Below are 19,296 nucleotides of genomic sequence, written 5' to 3' on the forward strand. Positions count from 1 at the left end.
TATATAAAATGCTGTGTTGTGACAGGTATCAATTATCCATTAGATACTGAATCAATTTTTCTTAAGCCCTACTAACTGCTTGCTTTTCTTGAAGCTAGATCATTCTGAAAATTTCCTGTTAGACCTATGAGTGCAAACATACGGTATCTGTCCTTCTCTGCCTGACTTATTTTGCTTAGCATGACACCCTCAAGGTCCATCCACTTTCCTACAAATGGCCATATTTCATTCTTTCTCATTGCCATGTAGTACTCCATTGTGTATATATACCACATCTTCTTGACCCACTCATCAGGTGATGGACATTTAGGCTCTTTCCATGTTTTGGCTATTGTAGAAAGTGCTGCTATGAACATTGGGGTACATGTGCTCCTATGCATCAGGACTTCTGTATCCCTTGGGTAAATCCCCAGCAATGCTATTGCTGGGTCATAAGGGAATTCTATGGATAGTTTTTTGAGGAACCTCCACACTGTTTTCCAGAGTGGCTGCACCAGTTTACATTCCCACCAACAGTGCAGGAGGGTGCCCGTCTCTCCACACCCTCGCCCTTCTGGTCCTTTTTAACAATTACCTCTTTCAATCACACTCTCAGCTTAACTGAGAGATGTGATCAAAATTTAAGGGATTAGCATCACTCCTAGCCATTGCTTGAAAGTTCTCAGTCTTTGTTGATCCTCTATGTGGTATTCACAGGTTGTCATGTTTTTGCTGAATCATTGTGATAGTCACAGGCCATGCCTTCTGGTTCACAACTTTCAAGTTCATTATTCTCTTTGTTCCTTTTCTAATGTTCCAGTCTTAGGGAGATCATTTGCTTGGTGGTTAGTGGCTGCAAACATATATTTAAAACTCTTAAGAGAAAACAGTGCATTAGGAAAACTTCTATTTTTATTATAAGCAAGATAATTCCCAATGTCCCATTTCTAAGCCATGGTCCCAAATAAGTCAAAGAAAGAACTCATTGAAGGAGACACTTTTTTCAGCCAAGTGGTTTGCTCAGTGACCTTAAGTAATTGATTTTCAACATCCTCAGAAGTGTTAATCCAGGTGTTGGCAGGTGATGTTGGCTATAGCACAGATACTTCCTTGCTCAACTAAAAGATAATTAGGCCTTATCCTGTTACCAAGAACATCTTTCGCCAGAGAGTCAAAGGATTTTTTGGGCAACTACTGTTTTAGCAGCAGATTCTGCAATATTTTTGAGAGTTAAGAAGAAATTTCTGATCATATCCTCATTTGGGCTTATTACTAAGCAGGGAAGGTGGGCCCTGACAAAGGAAGCAAATCCTGATCATGAATGCCTCCTGTTAGTCAGGCTTGGAAAGGTGACAGTCATGGAGATCTATAAATCACACAGGCAGTTTTATTCTGGTTGCCATGTGTTCCTTTCTTTGCTTAGAACCTGGACACAAGTTTCCCTGGGTTTAGGGTTCTTAACCAGAGACAAAGAAATGGATGAGGGAGTCACTAGCATTGTGGACAGATCAGAATTCTTGATGACAAATCCAATAGTTTGAACGATGTGGCCTGGGAAAATCAGATGATGGTGTTATCTTTCCAGACTAGTAGGTAAGAAAGGGAAGAAGAAAGGGTTTCATGTTTAATTAAAATATGAAGTCTTGATCCAGTTTTTTTTTAGCAGAAGCATTTCTTTTTTCAAAGATATGATAGCTACTTTTCTTTTAAAACTTTTTAAATGTTTATTTATTTTTGAGAAAGAGAGAGAGAGACAGAGATACAGAGTGTGAGCAGGCTAGGGTCAGAGAGAGAGGGAGACACAGAATCCAAAGCAGGCTGCAAGCTCTGAGGTGTCGTCGCAGAGCCTGATGTGGGGCTTGAACTCATGAGCTGTGAGATCATGACCTGAGCTGAAGTCAGATGCTTAACCAACTGAGCCACTGAGGTGTCCCAAACTACTTTTCTTAGTCAATTTGATTTAAAGGTCTCCAGTGCCTGCATATAACAAAATGTCAGAGTCTTTTTTAGATGTGAGGTGTGTGGCCAAATCCCTAAAGTTTGACTGCTGTCTGGGTAGTGAGGAGGACTTAGAATATTCCCTTGCAAGGAGATTCAAGGGCAATCTTTGTTTTTAGTGATTCCAAATCAGAAAGGTGGGAGAAAAATGGAAATATTACTTTGGAGAGTTGTAGCCAAATATTTAAGGAAACTATAAGAATTCAGGATCCAGTCCAATTTGCAGGTATAAAACAAAGCCTCAAAGATAATTAACAGGTTTAGAATCTAATATCTATAAAGGTGCAAACATAACTTTTTTCTCTACAATTACCTTCATTTCTTTTTTTCGAAGATAATCACAGTAAAGTTAGTTTGTTTGCCTTGGACTTGGCCTGATAATTTACATAAGTCCAGCAAGAACTATGATTGACCATACAAGTGCCTCTCTTCTTTTTAAAAAAATTTTTTTGCTATATAGAAACAGGATGAGTAAATGAACTTTTCTTTTTCTCTTTCTTTCTTTCTTTGTTTTTGTTTTTGTTTTGTTTTGTTTTTGGCAAGAGGTAAATAAAGGATTCAATTTGATTCCTCTGGTGGGGGTGGGGGTTGAAAGTAAATCTTCATTTTGCAGTCATCATCTGCACAATTTTTTTAATATTTATTTTTGAAAGAGAGTGTGTGTGTGAGCAGAAAAGGGAAGAGAGAGAGAGAGGGAGAGAGAGTGAGACAGAGACTCCCAAACAGGCTCCTGACTTTTAGTGCAAAGCCCAATACAGGGCTTGAACCCATCAACTGTGAGATCATGACCTGAGCTGAAGTCCATCACTCAACCAACTGAGCCATCCAGGCACCTCCTACACAAATTCTTCATAGCTGACTTGTCCATCTCCATCAATATCTGCTTCTCTGATCATTTCATCTACTTCTCCATCTGTTAGTTTTTCTCCTAAGTTTGTCATCACATGACATAGTTCTGCTGCACTGATGTGACCATTGCCTTCCTTGTCAAAGACTCAGAATGCCTTCTGAATTTCTTCTTTACTATCTATACCTTTCATTTTTCTAGCTGTCATAGTCAAAAACTCTGGGAAGTCAATGGTGCCATGATCTTCAGCATCTACCTTGTCGATCATATCCTGCAATTCGGTTTCTTTTGGGTTCTGACCCAGTGACCTCATGACAGTTCCAAGTTCCTTTGTTGTGATGGTGCCACCACCATCTTTGTCAAATAGGGGAAAAGCTTCCTTGAGCTCAGCAATCTGTTCTTCTATCAGCTAATCAGCCGTGGTGCAAGTGAAGGGAGGAACAGAGGGAGTGAGGGTGGCTGCACCAGCGCAGGGGTGATGGCGGGTGGGGTGGCGGGTTGGGGGGGGGGGTGGCCCTACTGCTGCTGCTACCTCGGAGGCTAAGGCACAGAGTGTATTCAGAGCTGTGCCGCCGCCAGACTGCAAGTATCGGCCCCACCATATCTGCCGAGCTCCCAGCACCACGGCCTCACAGAAGCACTTCCTTTTTAAAATTATTTTTAAAGTTTATTTAGTGTGTGTGTGTGTGTGTGTGTGTGTGTGTGTGTGTGTGAGAGAGAGAGAGAGAGAGACAGAGAGAGAGACAGAGAGACAGAGAAAGACAGAGAGATAGTGGGGAGGGGCAGAGAGAGAGAGAGAGAGAGAGAGAGAGAGAGGGAAAGAGAGAAATCCAAGCAGGCTCCACACTGCCAAAGCAGAACTCTACGCTGGACTTGAACCCTTGAACTGTGAGATGATGACCTGAGCTGAAACAAAAAGTTAGAGGCTTAACCGACTGAGCCACCCAGGTGCCCCTATGAACACTTTTTTTTTTTAAATTTTTATTTATTTTTGAGAGACAGAGAGAGACAGCGGGAGCAGGGGAGGGTCAGAGACAGAGGGAGATACAGGATCGGAAGCAGGCTCCAGGCTCCAAGCTAGCTGTCAGCACAGAGCCCGATGCGGGACTCAAACCCAGGAGAACCGTGAGATCACGACGTGAGCCGAAGCCGGACGCTTAACAGAGTCACCAGGGCGCCTCTATGAACACTTCTTTAAGTCTGCTTTGTTGGAACTCTGTAAGTTGGACACTAAGTCTGTTTTTCCAAGAGGCTTTATTGGCTCTGTAAAGTCAACTTTAGTCCCTTAAATCTATCTGGTCACATCTGAATCTATCCACATCTATCTCAAATATGACATTCCAATTAAAGCTTAGGTAATATAGCTAATATTTCCAATTGTGTTCCTTTATAAGGACAATAGATTCTTATTGAATTTATGTAAATAAATAACAATTTTGCCACAAAAATAATACCGAAGAGCTTCTGAATTCAGGAAGAATCAGGTATAAAGAAAAAAATAAATGTTTTATCTTTGTTTACAATAGTACATTTTACCAAATTGCTGTAAGTCAAAAGTAACCTAAAGTTTCCTCAAATCTATAAAAATAAAACATTAGAGAACCAGAACTCTTTCAAACAAGAAGCCATAAAAACTATAGTCATACTCCTCAGTTTCCACATTATTTATTCTTGTTCTGTTTGAATCCAGTGTATTGTTTTGTTTTGTTACCTTAGTTCTGGAAATTCCTATTCAGTTCAGTTTTATGATTGTAAAGTTTTCAGAAACCTGTGTTTGCCAGAATCCTTTCCATGAATCTTCTTGAAGACAAAGTACTTCTACTTTTGCAAAGCATCAGAGTAAAACAATAATTCTCTGTAAAAGACAAAAGACTTAAAAATACCCATTATTAAAGATCTGATGAGAGTTTATTATAATGGAGTTGACAAGGAAATTGGTTATTTTTGTAACACGTAATATTTTATAATAATAACTGGAATTATAACAATAACATATTGCTAGGACATAATCAGATTTCCAGGAGTTTTACTCAATTTTAGAACATTTATACCTGTTTTAAATAATGGTAATTCACAGTAGCCGTACTTTTGGTTTCATGGTGAAAGACCTTATTAATTATAAGGGAAAGAGAACATAAGGAATTAAATAATTATAGTAAACATACAGAGGGAGAGAAGTATAGAGAAGAACAAAGAAGGCTTAATATATCAAATTGAGTTCTTAGAACATGCAACCTTGTGGCTGGGGACACCCCACAGTGAACAGCCCTGTTTGAGTCCCGAATGAGGGTCCTTGTGGAGTGTCCCCCCCCTCAGGTGAGACTTCCTAGCTATTCCCTCAAGGGCAATATATATACTACCCATGTGTGATTTATGGTTAGTCATTAAGTCTGTCTAAGTGCAGTCCCAAGAAAGCTTTTTTTCTTTTATCTTAGGAGCCTGTGTATCTGCTTATTCCTCTTCCTTCCCTGATCCATTCCGGGGGCCACCCTGTTCTGGCTACAGTCGGTGAGGCATGTTAATTCCTCTTGGCATCAGGAATCGAAGGGCCAGTTCTGATCCCCAGCCCAGATAAGACTACAAGCCAACTACAGCCCCCAAGATTTTGTATGGGCAACTCTAGGCAGAAATGCATGACAAGTCACACAAACAATCCGTATACAGGACAGTATCATAGACCTATATAAATATAACAAAAAGAATGCTTAGTATTACTTCTTATTTGACAATGCTTCCCATATAAGTTAATATGTCAAATATGTCTAAATAGTTTAACATCTTCCTTTTTATAAGGGGAGAGAGCAAGTCTTTTTAGATGTTTCAGGTATCCTCTAAAAAAATCCCAAAGTTAGTTTGAAGTAAAAAAGACTTCATTTAGAACTCAAAGTTGGGAAGTTTGTCAACAATATCAAAAAGTTAAAATATGATCATAGGTCACTGATAAACAATAGTTATTACCTATTTAACCATTTTGACAATTAGAACTTGATTAGCAAATACAGAAGGTCAAATAGCTGTGCAGTTTCTTATTAAGAGCAGACAAATAATCTAGGAAAACTTGTCCTTTTGGCGGATGAAAGAATATGAAGATTTAGTTTTATAGAAGTACACTATTGCTATTTTACCTTATTTTTGAAGTCCTTGTAACAAACTATGCAATCTTTTCCAGCTTGGCCTCACATAAAATTCTTTTCTCAAAATTCTTTTTTTCCATGAATTTTCTATAGTTTTGTCTTATGTTTTCTTCTTTCCCATTCTGAAATAACCAGCCTTTCTTTAGGACATAATTATTTTCTTTTCCCTCAACAAAACTGTATTTCCATTCCTCATGCTTTCTTTTCTTGAAACACACATCCTACTTTCCTCGCATACAGAGATATTTCCCTTATTTCTAGTGGTTTTAGTTACTTATATTAGAATTATTATTAATCCTTAAAAACCTTAATTTCTAATTAAGAAAATAAAGAAATAAATAATTGTGAGTTTTCTTTCATGTTAACATTCTGTGGCTTTGCAAATTATTTGTTTGTTTGTTTGTTGTTTATTTATTTATTTATTTATTTATTTTTGGCTTTAATCTTATTTATAATTTCTAGGAACATATGGTTTCTCATAGTACATTTTCTGGTGGAGCACAAAACATGTTTATTAATAGACTAAAATAGCTTCAGTTCTTCTGTAAAAGGAAGCCAAACATAGATAAATGTATGTTTACGAATTAATATTTTTTAGCATTTTATCTAATGTGGAAATAAATAAAAACAATGAACTAGATATTCAATAAATTTAACTTAACTCATCATTTGACTTAACTTAGCAAAACTTAAGTTTTCAAGTTACCAAAAAGACTTAGGAAAATTATTTTTTTTAATTTTAATTTTAATATTTTCTATTTAATTTATTTTTTATTAACTTACATCCAAGTTAGTTAGCATATAGTTCATTATGTGGGAAAACTATTTTAAAAGTTCACCTAAAAACTCTTTATCCTACAAAAAAGTTTATGAGACATTAGACAAAATCCTTTATCATCCCAAGCTAATTTTCTTTATTTTTAGATTTTTTTTTAAATGTTTTATTTATTTTTCCCATCCAAGTACTAACTAGGCCCGACCCTGCTTAGCTTCTGAGATCAGACGAGATCGGGCACGTTTAGGGTAGTATGACTGAAGACTGTTTTATTTATTTTTGAGAGAGAGAGAGACAGCATGAGCAGGGGAGGGTCAGAGAGGGAGACACAGAAGCCAAAGACAGGCTCCAGGCTCTGAGCTGTCAGCACAGAGACTGACGTGGGGCTTGAACCCACGAACTGTGAGATCAGACCTGAGCCAAGGTTGGATACTTAACTGACTGAGCCACCCAAGCACCCCGAAGCTATTTTTCTTATGGACAAATTTTATATGAGATAATCTGAACTCATTTGACCTTTAGTAAGCCTAGATAGAATAAAAGTTGTATGTATTATTTTTAATGTTAATAATTCTTAAGACATGTCTATTTTAATTAAATCAATAAACTTTAAGTTAGCTTAAATATCAAATATTTTCCCAGATCACATGAACTTGAAATTCATTTGAGTTAGTTTCTATTAGATTTCTGAAAATTAATATATACAAGCATTTAATTATCTTTAAGCCAATTAAAGATACAAATTATTTTTGGTAATACCATCCAGAGATAGAAAATTACCATACATCCACAGGTGTATGTGTATATATATATATATGTATATATATATATACACACACACACACACACACGTATATATGTGTAGAGAGAGAGACAGAGACCTACAGCTTTACAGCTTTCATTTTAGAATTACTGCCTTGAATCAGCACAAAATTCACTATTTAGTTATAAAAGAACTTGAAACAACTTTTTTCTTTTCAGTTTTGTAAAGATTTGTAAGAACAGGTGCTTTTCATGCCTCAAAGATTTGGGTTGCAACTTAAATCAGTTTCTAATTATCAGCTTCTGACTACAGAGCTACTTCAATCAGGTTGATGTTGAAGTATTTGTGTAAGATTCTTGGAGACTTTTTCCCCAGTGTCCTAGTTGATTGCAAATGAAGTACTGACCTGTAGGCCATCATTTTGATGGTGGACCCTTAGATATGTGCAATGAGGGGTCTCAAGTGATATTAGGTGGCTGATCTTGGGCCTGTTCTATCTGTAAGCTTAGTGGACTTTTGCCTGCAGTCTCATTCCAAAGTCCTTTCAAAGTGCTCAGCTGTGTCATGAGTTCACTCAAACTGGTAGCCTCCCATCCTATTTTCTGCTTTTTTATCAATCCACTAATTTCAGGAAGTAATCCATTTACAAACAGAGCAGCTCGAGCAGATTGCGTGATCTCGTTTATTGCCTGGAACCTGGAATGCTGCAGGAGGAGAGCTTCCAGATGGGCTATAAAGTCTGCCGCGCATTCATCTTCCTTTGTTTGCATGTTTAAATAATAGACCGATCAACGTGGGCAGGGAAGACTCTAGGAATGCCTTTTAAAGATCCGTTGCTATTTTGCGAGCTTTTTTGGTCCGTTAGGAGACCATGTTGAAGGTCAAGAATCTCAGATATCATCCTTGGGTTTACACCATCCTGCTTCCCACATCCATTTTTGGTTTCCCCAGGTCCTCCTAGCACATGCAGAAGCTGATAAAGACTAGGAAGCCCAGGGTCATCGGCCCTAAGAGTGACTCTAAATTTTTCAGAAAACATTTGGAGATTCTCCCTGGGCTAGGAACTTCTTAAAGTATGGCCCTTAGTTTGGTATTTGACCAAGGAGTAAAAGCTATCTGAGGAGAGTCTCCTATAATCTTGAATAGTTTTACTATTAAAGGCAGCTGCTTAATAGTCTCTTCAGAATGTAAAGTTAATTCAGACAAAGGTTAATAAAGCATGAGTAGTCAGGTAAAGAAGGATAAAGGGATGCAATAGGAATCACATCAGTCTTACTATCTTGCTTTAGGTACCTCTTGTGTCTTTAATTTTCCATTAGCCTTTTGTAGCAAATCTTTTAATGAAGCTATCTTGGAATCCTGAAGCCCTTTAGAAGCTTCTGTATACTGATTAAAATTGGTATCCCATTCTGTTTGTTTAATTTGGGAACACTTGCTTTGAATTGCACTTCCTTTTTTTTTTAATGTTCATTTTCAGAGACACAGAGAGAGTGTGTGCATGCACGGGCAAGAGTCAGGAAGGGGCAGAAAGACAGAAAGAAAGAGAAAATCCCAAGCAGGCTCCACACTTCAGTGCAGAGCTTGATATGGGGCTCAATCTCATGAACCATGAGATTAACCAACTGAGCCACCCAGGCACTCTCAATTGCATTTCTTAAATGAATGATCTTGTCTAATTTGAACATCCCCCATAATGGGCATTGCAATTCTGTTTTTACTAAGATTTTGCCATTTTTGTAGATATTTATAGCTGTTGGGGCTATACAGTTCTTAGACAAAATAAGCTGGAAGGTGGCATACTGGAGTTTAAGGATCTATCTATCTATCTAAGCCTTTGGGTCTTTTGGATATAACACCTGATAATGATATGACACTGGGCTGGTAATTGTGTGATGTTCTACAGTGTACCTCATTGCATGGAAATTTTCTTGAGGTTGGTGGATGACCCACTATCAATTTACCCCATTCCGTGACCAACTTACCCTAACACAGGAGTCTTCCAGTTAAGTGGCAAGTATCTCACGGCATTTAAATGCTTGATCTGTGCCTGCCAATATTGTGGCTGCTTCCAAGATTCCCACTAACAATAACCTTTATCTACACAAAACAAGACAAACATGTACACCTTAATACGTTGGCAGTAACCAAGAGATGTGAATGAGTTCCTGCTGGAAGAAAGCCCCATCTGCACCACCAATTTCCACCTTGGAATTTGGAACAGAGGAAGCATTGAATGAGCACACCTCAACAAAGGGGAGCTGTGAATGGGGGCCTCCACATAAATGGGTAACCATGAACTCCTACCAGCAATTCCCACCTGGATCTTGGGATAGAATCAAGGGCTGAGGGTTTCCATCAATACATGATAATTGCACCCTGAACTACTAGCAGCTTCCATTGTGGAACCGACCAGAAAGCCAATTAGATCAGGAGCTTGATGCAAAGACAATAGAGCTCAGAACTGAGAGGAACTTACTCATGGCCCTCAGAAATGGTGAGAAAGACAGAACTCAATAGGACTTGCAGTACCATTCCTGTGTTTCTCATTGTCTCTGAATGCTACCAGAAACTCCCTTTGGATTCCATCTCTGCCACCAAATCTATTTCAAGAAATTCAACTGTGTGAATTTAAAGATTTGACTGACCTATTTCAGTAATTCATTGATTCATGAATTGGGCAACATTCCATCTGGCAAACAGAAAGAAGCTCCAAGGAGCTCCCTTTATAAAATGGGAGGCTTTTACATGCAGAAGGAGAAAACGAATAGATTATTTTAGGCAAGGCACATGATATTTCATTGTAGTTTTGATTTGTATTTCCCTGATGATGAGCAATGTTGAGCATCTTTTCATGTATCTATTAGCCATCTAGAAAAATGTCTATTTATGTCTTCTGCCCATTTCTTAACTGGATTATTTGTTTTTTGGGTGTTGAGTTTGCTAAATTCTTTTTAGATTTTTGTATACTAACCCTTTATCATATATGAAATGACCTTCTTTTATGCAGAACACTTACTTTCCCTCATACCTCCTCTCATGACTGTTTAAGACAGAAGTTAATATCTGTAATGTATTGAATTATATTAACTGTGTGCCAGAAAATCCAAAATAATTTTAACATTAAAAAGTAGAAGCTGGGGAACCTGGGCGGCTCAGTTGTTTCAGCATCCAACTTCAGCTCATGATCTCAGGGCTCATGAGTTCGAGCCTCACATTGGGCTCTCTGCTGTCAGTGTGGAGCCTGCTTCAGATCCTCTGACTCCCTCTACCTCTGCCGCTCCCTTGTTCATAAGCTCTCTCTCTCAAAAATAAAAATTTTTTTTCGAAAAGTAGAAGTTTATTTCTCACATAAATGAAGTCTAGATGTATGAGGTCTAATAGGTATGCCTTCTCCACAATCACCAAAGGTTCGGCTCCTAGTTTGTTAATATCTGGCTTTCACCTTGTGGTTAAAAAAATGGCTGCTCCAGTTTCAGCCATTATACTCACATTCTAACCCACAGAATAAACAGGTGAAAAAGGGTATGCCTCTTCTCTTTAAAACATTTCTCTGAATTGGCACATGTTACCCATTGGCCAGAATTTAGTCACATATCCATCGCTAGTGTCATGGAACACTGGAGAATGTAGTCTTTATTCTTAATGACCCAAATGCTAAGGAGATAACAGATATTGGGGGATATTGTGCTTCTCCTCTGTCCCCTCCTAGATCATATATCCTCCCATCTTGCTCAACTCCAAGGTAAATGACTTGGCCTGATTTGCCCTGGTCTTTCCTGAGTTTGTACTGGAAGTTCTATGTCCCAGGAACCTCCTCTATCACTCCCTAGCCCCCAGTCATAGATAAGGAAACTGGATGATAGTCATCCTATGTCATCTCTGTCATAGATCTTACTGAACCATGAGCTCCTTGAGGAAAAGACCAGTGTCTGCTTTACTGTCACATCCTCAGTACCTAGCACTGTGCTCCACACATAGTATGCACTCAATAAATAACAAATATTTACATAGTGCCTTTTATGTGCCAGGAATTGTGATAAGTTCTTTACATATGTGGTGTGAGTTGATTGTGTCACTAATTCCTGTGTTAATGTCCCATTACCTCAGAACGTGACCTTATTTGGACACACACAGTAGCTGCAGATATAATTATTTAAGATGAGGTCATACTGGTGTAGAATGAGCTCTAATCCAATAAGCCTAGCGTCCTTATAAAAAAGGGAAATTTGGACACAGGATATGTACACAGGGAGACCACCGTGTAAAGACTGGAGTTACACAGCCACAAGCCAAGGATCTATCTGAAGCAAGAGGAGAAGCCTGGAACAGATCATTCCCTAGAAATGTCAGGGTTTTGCCCTCCCAACACATGCATCTTGGACTTCCAGACTCCAGAACAGTGAGACAACAAATTTCTGCTGTCTAAGCCACTCAGTTTATGATAGTTTATTATGGCAACCCAAACAAACTAATATATTAACTCATTTTAATCCTCACAATTCTCTTCTAACATAGTCATTATTATTGTCCCTATTTTACTGATGAGGAAACTTAGGTACACAGCAGTTTAAAAAACCATAGAGATTGCCAACGAAAAATAAAGTGAAAGAGATGTGGACACACTGAAAGAAAGAAGGAAGAAGGGGGAAAAAAGAAATTTTTGAGAAGTTAAAATGTAGGCAGTAATAGGGGCCCCTGGCTGGCTCAGTTGGTTGAGTGTTCGGCTTCAGCTCAGGTTATGATCTCACGGTTCGTGGGTTCAAGCCTTGCGTTGGGCTCTGTGCTGACAGCTAGCTCAGAGCCTGGAGCCTGTCTTTGGATTCTGTGTCTCCCTCTCTCTCTGACCCTTTCCTGCTCACGCTGTCTCTCTTTCTCTCAAAAATAAATAAAAACATTTTAAAAGATTGTAGGCAGTAATAAAGAGAATGAAATGGTGGAGGAAAATGGTTACAATTCGACTTGGCCGAAGAATATTAGAAGGTCTGGGTCATTGTGTATAAACCACTAACATTTCTCTTTTTCAGATGTGTCAAGATTTGGAATAAAAATATCCTTCTGTCAGGAAATGAACTCTCGTTTTTGACACTTTCATGTATTTTATTATGTTTTGAACCTGAAGCTACAGCTCCTGAGAGCCCTGGTCTTGATTTTGCAATATAGGCTTCTTTTTATTTGAAGAGAGGGACTAATAATAATCGCTTGTTCCTTGAATATGACTCTCAGAGATTTGGATTTCATGCCCACATGCTTTATGGATTTGTTTTTGGTGGATGCAATAGTACTTATTTTCAAAAATCTATTATATATTATACTTCTTACTCCTAGTTTCATATGCACACGTGTGTTGTGTGTATACAGGTATATGTACATGTATTCTCGTGAAGGAAGCCATAGCTGAAGTGCAAAGTTGGAGGCTATTCCCTTTATAGAGGGGGATTAACTCTCAAGAATGCAGTACACACATTGTATAAGAGATCTTTCTTTTTGTGGTGCTATGTCTCCAATCAGAAGAATATGTGGATCTGGAAATGAGGGGGTGGAAACAGAAGCGGCCTTGCTTACCATCACTCCCAATGATCTACTGAGTTATGCTTCTTGGGCTTTACAGGGTTAGAGGTCCTGGTTGTCATTAGAGGCATGCTTTCATCAGAGGACACAGCAAGGGTCCAATTGAATTATAAACTATGGCTGTTATCTGGGCACTTTGAGCCCTTTGTGGCCAGGGACCAACAGGTGAGAATAGTGACCACTGTGTCAGGGATAACTAACTCTGATCAACAGCGGGAGGTAAGGTTAAATTTATTTAATGGGAACAGAGAGACATTATGTTCAGAAATCAGATGACCCACTTGGTCATCTTCTTGGTTCTTAGTTCTCTTTTGGTCAACTGTAATTGTGAACAGACAAGTGAAACAACCCCAGGCTGAGAAAGATATGATTCCTAGGGGCTAAGACAACCTGATCATGAAAGTTTGGTAAGCCACCAAGACCAGCGGAGATGGTAGCTAGGGAAAGAGGAATCTAGAATGGATAGTGGAAAAGAGAGGCTAGAACAGGTAGTGCAGTGATGGTGGTTAACCTGGGCTCCTCCCTGCATATGTATGGAGAAGTAGATTTGCATGGACAAGGATTGAACAATGGCAGACTCAGAGAGGTGCTGCTCCCTTCAGGAAAGCTCTTGCTACCCACGTATGAAGATATGGTAAGCTGACAGCCTCTGGTTGGTAGCTTCTTCAGGGTAGCTCCCAAGCACCTTAGCTAGTAACTGAGCAAGGGCCTAGCCATTTACATGCCTGGACTAGCAGAGGCTTTGTCAAGTCTGTGTAGTGATGTAAGAGTTCCCCTTGTTCATTATTTCTGTCTCCCCGTTCTCTTCACAGGTGTGCCTCTCTAAAAAAGTTTTTGCACCTCTCATTCTATTTCAGTGACTGATTGCAGAGGATCCCAAACCAGCACATGCTGCATGACAAACCACCACCAAACCTCAGCAACATGAAACATTAAGCACGTCTTACTACTTATGAGGTTACAGGCCAGCAGGCAACGGTTTTGGTCTTAGCCAGGTCACTTATGTGTCTACAGTCAGCTCGTGCACAGATAGGCACCTCTGCTGGTTGTGACTGACTGCTCTTTCAGCTTTGGGGCTTGTTGGCTATGGGCTGGTCGAGATGGCTTCCCCTAGGACACCTGGTCTTTCAATCACATGGTGTCTCATTCCCTAGTCCACTCACCTTGGCCTGCTCACATGGTGGTAAAAGGCTTTCAAGAGAGCAAGCTGAAGCAAGCAGGGCCTCTTGAGGTCTAGACATGGAAGTCACACACTGTCATTTTTGCCATATTCTTCTGACCAGAGCAAATCTGAAAGCAGCCCACCTTCACTGGGAAGGGGAACCACATCTTGTTGAAGGGATACAACGTCACATTGTAGGGAGACATAAAGAAATGCAGCCATTTTTTCAAGCTATCTATCACCAAAAGAATGCACTAGAAAACAGAAACTGTAGCTACCTCAGTGTACTACACTGTGCTTTTTGCTTTTTAATTCTTTTAACATAATGAAGAGCACACAAAAAACATGGAGAATAATACAGGTAACACTCATGAACCCACCATCCTACTTTAATAAATCTTAAAATTCTATCATAGTTGGTTCAGATATTTCAAGAACTAAAACTTCAAAGATACTATATACCTCTGTCCATCCTTGCTTTTTCTTTTTTGAGGTCTTCTGCTATAAATGTTAAATTCCAGATACTTACTTTTTATTTAAGTTAAAGGCCTTGAGATTCATGCCTTCTGGTGATTCAGCAGGAAAAAGGAATTATGAAAAGGAATTCTATTCAATCAGTCAATAAACAAATATTTATTGTGTCTTCTATTTGCCAAGCACTGTGCTACATATGTATTGATATAGAATATTCTTTTTTTTTGGTCGCATTCTATTCAATACACCATTTTGTTACAGGCTATATATCTAAAGTGAGAAGGAAAGAACATTGCCTTTATAATCAGGGTTTTTTCAATACTTATTACAAAAATTTTTTTTAATACCTTGAGGCTTTGATGGTGAATCTTGTTCTCTTGGTCTCTAAATTTGCTTTCCAAGTTTCTTAACATTTTCCCTTGATGGGTTTGGTTCATGTGTCACTTGGGTGGGTAGGATGTTTTGGCATGTTTATTGAGTTCCTAGATGGCCACACCTTTGGTTTTCTTTCATATGATTAAATTGTTATTACTTGTAACTCCCATCTGGTTTCTCTACTTTAATATGATGACTTCAGAGTGCAGTCCTCTCATCAGTCCTTATTTTCTGTGCTTTTATGGTGATTTTATGTATATTTATACAGAGATATTTAAATAACAGACTTATGGACATAAAATTTACATATCATAAAATTTATCTCTCAGTACATTCACAGAGTTGTGCAACCATTGCCACTATCTGATTTTATGGTATTATCCTGACCTCAAAAAGAAATCCTGTACCTATCAGCTGCAACTCCCCTTTCTCCTCTGCCCTCAGCAGTGCCCATCTACTTTCTGTCTTTATGGCTTAACCTATTCTGGACATCTCATGCAAACAGAATCACACATCATAGTAGTCTTTTGTCTCTGGCTTCTTTAACTTAGCACAATGTTTTCAAGGTTCATCAATGTTGTAGCATGTAGTTGTATTTCATTCATTTTTATGGCTAAATAATATTGCATTGTATGGATACTCCACATATTCTTTCTCCATTCACTAACCGATGAAAATTTGGTTGTATTCACTTTTGGGCTATTATGAATAACATCACTATGAGCATTCATAAATAATTTTTTGTATGGATGTGTTTTCATTTCTTTTGGGAATATACCTACAGAATTGCTGAATTAAATGGTAACCCTAGGGGTGCCTGGGTGGCTTTGTTGGTGAAGTGTCTAATTTTGGCGCAGGTAATAATCTCGTGGTTGGTGAGTTCGAGCCTCACACTGGGCTGTCTACTCTCAGCACAGAGCCTCTGTTTCCCTCTGTTCCTCCCTTGTGCGTGTGCATGCGTACACACACACATTCTCTCTCTCTAAGTAAATAAACATTTTTTAAAAAGGTAATTATGTTTAACTTTTTGAACTGTCAATTTGTTTTCCAAAGTGGCTGACCATTTTACATTCCCGCTAGCTAGGTATGAGGGTTGTAATTTCTCCACATTCTTATCAACATTTATTATTATCTATATTCATATCTTAGCCATCCTAGGAGGTGGGAAGTAATGTTTCATCAAGGTTTTGACTTACATTTCCCTAATAATTATTGACGTTGAACATCTTTCATGTTCTTAATGGCCATTTGTGTATCTTCTTTGGAGTATATCCATCTTTAAATTGAGCTAATTAAAAAAAAACTGTTGAGTTGTAAGTTCTTTATATATTCTTTTTTAAAATGTTTATTTAGTTTTGAGAGAGAGAGAGAGAAAGATTGAGAGAGAGAAGGGCATGAACAAGGGAGGGCCCGAGAGAGGGAGACACAGAATCGAAGCAGGCTCCAGGCTCTGCGCTGTCAGCACAGAGCTTGATGCGGGGCTCCAGCCTGTGAACTCAAAGATCATGACCTGAGCTGAAGTCAGATGCTTAACAGACTGAGCCACCCAGGCACCCCTAGTTCTTTATGTATTCTGAATACAAGTCTCTTGTCAGATATATGATTTTCAAAGATTTTCTCACATTCTGAGGGTTGTCTTCTCAGTTTCTTAATGATGTCCTTTGAAGCCCACAAGTTTTTAATTTTGGAGAGATCCAATTTGTTTTTAGTTTTGTTGCTTATGCATTTTGGTATCACCCTAAGAAACAACTGCCTAAGCCAAGTTCACAGATATTTAATCCTGTGTTTTCTGTGAGGTGTTTTATAGTTCTAGGTCTCACAATTAGATCTATGATCCTGTTTAAGTTAATTTTTGATATGGAATGAAGAGGGGGTTCAGATTTGTTCTTTTGCATGTGAATATCCATTTGTAAGATAATTGCTTCTCCATTGAATTACCTTGTCACCCTTATCTCAGGTTATATCTTTACTATAGAATTTACCAAACCTTGCCTTGTTTTGTAGACAACTTGATAAATCTTTGTCTGTCATTGGAGAATATGGAATATGTTTTGTTCATTTAAAATGAGAAAACCAGGGCGCTTGGCTGTCTCAGATGGTGGAGCACGTAATTCTCCATTTCAAGGTCGTGAGTTTGAACCCAGGTTGGGCATAGAACCTACTTTAAAAAAAATGGTCAAGATAGTAAATTTTATGTTAAAAAATAAAATAAATAAAATGAGAACACCTGTATGAAAAAAAAACTTACCATAGGGCCTGAAAGTAAATATTTCTTTCCCTCTTGTGAGTCTCCCCACAGCACTTAGTGTGATATTATGCTGTCTCTCATAAATGTTTGCTGAATGTCAAGTGCACTCGGAAAGAAGGATATGGGTTCCTGAGGCTCTGATTGGGTGGGAGATCCAGAACACATGCAGGCCTTTTCAAACTAAGAATCTGAATAACATCAGAGACTGGCTCCCAAAAGCTAAATGAGAGTAGGGGCCTCCAAGTGATTCTTAATCCTTGAAGGTAAGTGACAAGCAAGCTTTCACTTAAAGTGAACCCAAACACTCACACCAACCCGATAGGCCCAGAACATTTATTTTCCTAGTTTAATTTCAAATTCTCCAGATGTCTACTTATTTAACTGCTTATGCAATAATAAGATTTTTACCTGTGGATTTGACCTCAATTCTACAAAATCGATTGTGGTTTTTATCTGCCTAAAAGCAGAAAGATTTTCTCAGGCAGCAACACCGCTATTGAAAAGGCAAAGAAACAGCACTCAGCTATGGCAAGCAATTCTATTTTCAGTGACCCTTTTCTCCCTTTCTTTTTCTCTCTCACATGCCGAACATCACAAACTCTCACAATCTCTCAGAAATAGAGCAAGAGGCTGGAGATAAAGGCCTGTTTATTCCACCAGGGAGTTTCCTACCAGTTCATGTCGAGGCAATGTACCTGCTTGTCGCCTGGGTATCTTTTTCTGAGATTTGAGGATCTGCCCCTCACTTTGAAAATGTGTGTACGTGCAAGTCCTGAACCTAAGATGTGTACTATACAGAGATACACATAATACGTTTCTTACAGTTCTTTTCATCTTTGAAAAATGTTCACAGGAGTAGGTCTGGTAGCTAAGTGCTTCAAATTACAGTTTCTGACTCCTGCACCACTGCTCCTGACACCTCACCAAATCACCTCCCTACAAATAACCAGGTACATGGCTCTTAAATACATTTCCTTCCAGGGATTGTGGTCACTTCCCAACTCGAAGGTAACTAGGATCCAGTGAGGCTGGGATTAAAACAAAAAAAATTTTAATTAGGCTTTATATTTTAGAGCAGTTTTAGGTTTACAGCAAAACTTAGCTGAAGACTGAGATTTCACAAAACAAAAAACAAAACAAAAAAACCCCCTACGCACAGCCTCCCTCATTATCAACATCCTCGGAGAGTGATCCATATGTTACAATTGAGGAACCTACACTGACACATCATAATCACACAAAACCCACGGTTTACATTGGGGTTCACTGGGTGTTGTACATGCTATGACTTTGGGCAAATATATTGATATGTATTTGCCATTACAGTACTATATAGAATCATTTCACTGTCCTGAAAATCCTCTGTGTTCTGGCGAGGCTCCATTTAAAAGGTGAAAACAGAGGAAAAAAGCTCGCAGCCCAGAGGCTTGAGCAAACTCCCAAGTTTGTTCCCAAGTTCAGGGCTCCCAGCGGACCGGTTTCTCCGCGTCCAGCCTCGGGAGGGTTCCTCCTCCTTCTCCTCTTTGTTTAAGGGTCAAGCAAATGGGTTTCCTGTTGACACCGGAATGTTGTGAAAGGGCAGGAAGAGGCCACGCCACCTCCTCTTTCCCTTTTCCTATCCTATTTTTGTATTTTGTGCACGTTTGTTTTGGTCGAGCAGACGCTTCCAGCGTGCGGCTATGGGGCGGTCCCAGAGGCGGTAACCCCTCCCCGAGGAGGCGAGGCCGGGCCACAACCCGCCCCCTCCCTGCTCCAAGTGTGTGGGGCGGGCCAGGGAAGGAGGAAGGGGGAAGAGAGTGGGAGAGGGAAAGCTGGGAGAAGGAGGCCGCTGGAGCGCCGCGAGGAGGCGGGGAAACCGGCCCGAGCCCGGCCTCTCCCCCGCGGGCTGCAGGTGGAGTCCGCGGAGGTGGTAGCCGCCGCCGCCGCCTCCCCGGGGGCCCGAGGGCGCTGGCGTGGAGCGCCCGGTGCTCGCG

At 39.4% G+C, this 19,296-nt stretch overlaps 1 pseudogene; it reads right to left on the reverse strand.

Moving 5' to 3' along the window:
• Nucleotides 1-2,813: 2,813 nt before the first annotated feature.
• LOC115301132 lies at nucleotides 2,814-14,305 on the reverse strand (annotated as a pseudogene).
• Nucleotides 14,306-19,296: the final 4,991 nt, after the last annotated feature.

Source organism: Suricata suricatta, chromosome 1 (genome assembly GCF_006229205.1).
Source record: "Suricata suricatta isolate VVHF042 chromosome 1, meerkat_22Aug2017_6uvM2_HiC, whole genome shotgun sequence".
Taxonomy (NCBI): domain Eukaryota; kingdom Metazoa; phylum Chordata; class Mammalia; order Carnivora; family Herpestidae; genus Suricata; species Suricata suricatta.